This window comes from Tupaia chinensis, unplaced genomic scaffold (genome assembly GCF_000334495.1).
Source record: "Tupaia chinensis unplaced genomic scaffold, TupChi_1.0 Scaffold149922_1, whole genome shotgun sequence".
NCBI lineage: Eukaryota > Metazoa > Chordata > Mammalia > Scandentia > Tupaiidae > Tupaia > Tupaia belangeri.
In genome coordinates, this window is record NW_006209766.1 from 1,199,510 (window position 1) to 1,203,957 (window position 4,448).

Consider the following 4,448-nt stretch of genomic DNA (forward strand, 5'->3'; position numbering starts at 1 on the left):
TGGGGGGGGACTGGCAGTTAGCGTAATGGCTATGTCGCTGAACTCCCATGTAGTCAACCGCGGTTCAAGTCCTAGACCCAGTGACTTAAAACTCACACCGAGCGCGTGTGCGTGCATGCCCAAGATCCCGAGAGGAGAATGGAGGAGAAGGGATTGCGGCGTGGCCATCCCTCCTGGGCGGTGATTTCTCGCTTTCTGTCTCTCTGTCTCTCTCTGTCTGTCTGGCGAGCGCACGCACCCTATAGCAAAAACCTCTCCAATAAATAAATAAATAAATAAATAAATAGAATGAGATGAGGGAATAGAGAAGATGGGGGTGGTATTTTATTTCTTTTCCTTTTTTTTTTTTTTAAGTTTTTGCCATAGGGTATGTACACTCATCAGAGAGAGAGACAGGGAGGCACCAAGAGGGAAAGTGAGAAATAACCCCTTAGAGGAGATGGCCACGCCACAATTCCTTCTCTTCCATTCTCCTCTTGGGATTTTGGGTATACACACATGCACCCAGCATGATTTCAAAGCCACTGGGTCCCGGACTCGAACCACAATCAGCCAGGTAGAAGTCCAGCACCTTAACCACTACACCACCTGCTGGCCCCAAGGAGGTATTTTTAAATAGGATAGTCAGGAAAGGGCTCTTGAAGATGTGGCCTATGAGCTGAGACCAGAAGTGAGAGAGCCAAAAATGAGGTGGTCTGGGAAGGATGTGATGAGTCTGGGATGGAGGTGAGCCTGGCACCTCGGGATCTTTCTAAGGACTGTGACTTCTATTCTGAATGAACTAGCCAAGGGCTCTGAGTGTCACAGGCGTTAGCAGACTTCCTCCAGGGAATAGACTAGTGAGGGATTATAGAGTCCAGGAACCAGGAAGGAGGCCTCAGGGAGAGAATGGAGGCTGGACCCAAGTACAGAAGAGGAGGCCTCAGGTCTGGGTGATGTCTCTGCTCCTTTCTATGGGGTCCTGGGCCTCAAACTAACATCTGCAGACTCTCATGCCCAGTGCCTATGCGAGAGCCTAAATTGAAGCCTTAGCTCCTTCACTTTGTAGCCAGGATCTTTACCCATCTGTGCAACACTTTGCTCATCGGGAAAGAGGAGTGACTGAGGATTGATTAAAACGATGCGCATACAGTGCTGAGCGCACGGTAGCCCTCCATACTTGCTCTTGGTAGTATCCTGGTGTGTTATTGCTGAGATGTTTTCTTGGAAGTCTAATTTGAGACACACGTGCACCTCCAGAAACGTCTTTTAAAGAGGTCTTACTTCGAAGGAGACCCCTCCTGTTCCTGAAGGCCACGGGAAACATGCCACCTCACCAGCAGAGACGTGCTTTTGAATTGGAGCCACGCTGGCACCACAGACAGCTGGGTGGCCTCAGGTAACTCTCCCTTCCCTGAACCTCATCTTCATCGTCGTAAGGGGTTAATCGTGGTGCCTGCCCCATAGGGTGGTTGTGAGGATCAAATGAATCATGTGAATCACGTCTGTAAGTGCTGAGCACAGACCCTGCGAGCACCCAGTAAAAGACGCCTGTGAGAGTCCCGCCCAGACTCCTTGTTCTCCAGCATCTGCAGAAACTGGTCCTTCCTCTCAGTCACTCCCAGCCCAGCCCCACCCGTCTCGGGCAAAGCAGCTCTTTCATAGCTCACACTGACTCCGGGCACTTTCCCAAGCCTTCTCAAGGTAGGGGCCTCCCCTCCGCTCATTGTCAGACATCTCGACCTCACCTGTGCAACCTCTTAGTCTAGAGGGAAATGGATATTAAAAAGTAATCAGTATGGGCCAGCAGGTGGCGCGGTGGTTAAGGTGCTGGACACTCCCACATGGCCAACCTCAGTTCGAGTCAGAACTGGCGGCTTGCTTTCTCACTTTCCTTCTCTCTGTATGCCTGTCTTTCTCAAATGAAAAGAAATGAATGAATAAATAGCATTAAATAAGTAATTCTTAAAAAAAAAAATGTAATCAGTGTTCAGGTGGGGTGGTCCAGGTAGCTGAGACCTAAAGGGTGAGGAGGAACCAGCCTGAGGGACAGAGGGACATGCAGAACATTCCTAGCAGACAAGACCTCCACGCAGGAGAGAGCTCTCTCTCTCTGACCTTTCAAAATCAGCTCGAAACTGTCCTTTTCCCAAAACCTCCTAAGACTAACCCTCAGGGCATATCAATGATTCCCCATACCTCTTGGACTTTCAGGATCCCCTTCAAGCAAACCCAGAAGAAAATGTGCATAAAAATAAAGTCAGTGAAAGCTTTTACTGCCTAAAAGAATGATTCTTTTTTTTAATTGTTTTGTTGTGGTTTTTTTGTTTGTTTATTTGTTTTTTGAGAGGTTTTTGCTATAGGGCACATGCACTTTCCAGAAAGACTCAGAGAGACAGAAAGCGAAAAATCACCCCCCCAGGGGGAATGGCCACACTGCAATCCCTTCTCCTCCAATTTCCTCTCAGGACCTTGGGCACGCTCGTACACGCGCCTGGTGTGAGTTTAAGCCACCAGGTCCGGGACTTGAATCACAGTCGACTACATGGGAGTCCAGTGACATAGCCATTAGGCCAACTGCTGATCCCAGTTTTGTTGTTATTTTTTAATATTACATTTAACCACATATATCTTTACAGTGTATAACATTTCTTTTTCCAGCATGATTACCACGCATATCAGTCAAGACAAAGACATTGCTATCCACATCATCATTATCAAATAGCTTTTCATTTTTTTCAGATTATTATTTTTTATTCTCATTTTAAAAAAATATTAAATCACTATACATCATTTGGCTTGTAAAGAGAATTTACCTAACATAAAATACTTCTCAGACCAGACCAATAGAGATTACTATACATGTTATCAGCAGGTAATAAAGCATTTCTGTGTCCCACAAATGTCATGCCTCTCTATTTGTTCTCCCTGATTTCCTTGTCTATACTCTTCCCTTCTCCCCTACCCTGCACGCCACACTGTCTTCACCATCCATAAGTATTCTCACTGCTTTTATGCGCTCCAATATTTTTTTAAATTATTTAATTTTATTTATTCATTTATTTTAATTTGACCAGAGAAAGACAGAGAGAGAGAGAAAGTGAGAAAGCAAGCCACCAGGTCCAGGAATTGAACCATGGTCAGCCATGTGGGAGTGTCCAGCGCCTTAACCACAACGCCACCTGCTGGCCCCGCGCTCCAATATTTCAATCTCTACCATATAGTGCAGATAGTTGATATTCATTAGTAGATACATACAATATCTTTCTTTCATAGAAGAATGATTCTTTATAAAGAAATAATTGCCTTTTCAAAATCAGTCACTGGGCCAGTCTGTGGCATGGTGGTTAAGGCAGCTGGATCCCACATGGCTGACTATACAGTTTGAGGCCCAGGCCCAGCAGCTTGAGAAACCCCCCAAGCACGCGTATGTGCATGCCCTAAATCCAAAAGGAGGGAGAGATGGAGGAGAAGGAGTGTGTGACCATTCCCCATGGAGCTGCTTTCTCATTCCCCACCCCACCTCCTACCTAACTCCCCATCTCCTGCTAGTGCATGCACCCTCGGGCCAAATTAATAATAATACATTTTTTTCTAGCTCATATAGTAAAGCTTTGTCACTTTGTTCTACTTCTCAGGCATCTCTTTACAAGTGACTAGGATACAGTATCAAATAAAAATTCATGCCATGGTAAAATTAGCCTCAGGATCTTCTTCAACCTCTGTATCCGTGATGAATAGCCACATTCCCTGGTATTGTATTTCTCTTGCCTGAAATATCCTTGCTGTTCCTTCAAAAACCAGATTTAAGCCACCAGTTCCCATGAAGAAAAACAACTAGACAAAAAAAATTCCTGATCGGGAATTCTGTATTGTCCTTAGATACTCTTATTCTTTACTCCATTTGCTTACTTGCCAAGTAGTTGGAAAAGGATAATCAGCTTAAGAAAATTTCAAATCAATTGTTCTCTTTTATTATCATCTCTAAAATGTCACATGAAGGCCTTAGAAATTATCTGGCTTGGGGACCAGCAGTTGGCAAAATGGCTATGTCGCTGGACTCCCATGTAGTCAACCATGGTTCGAGTCCCAGACCTAGTGGTTTAAACATGCCAGGCACATGTGTGTACATGCTCAAGATCCTGAGAGGAGAATGGAGGAGAGGGGATTGTGGCATGGCCATCCCCCCTGGGGGATGATTTCTCGCTTTCTGTCTCTCTGTCTCTCTCTGTCTTTCTGGCGAGCACATGCACCCTATAGCAAAAACCTCTCCAAAAGAAAAGAGAGAAAGAGAAATTATCTGGCTTGTTACTGTAGCTGGAGAACTCTTAGATCTTACTCATCAGCCTGCTAACGTGTACTCTTCTCAGAGACACAGATACCATCTCAGAGCTTCCTTATATCCTTATTTTATTTATTTATTTATTTTTTGGAGAGGTTTTGGCTATAGGATGCGGGTGCTCTCCGGG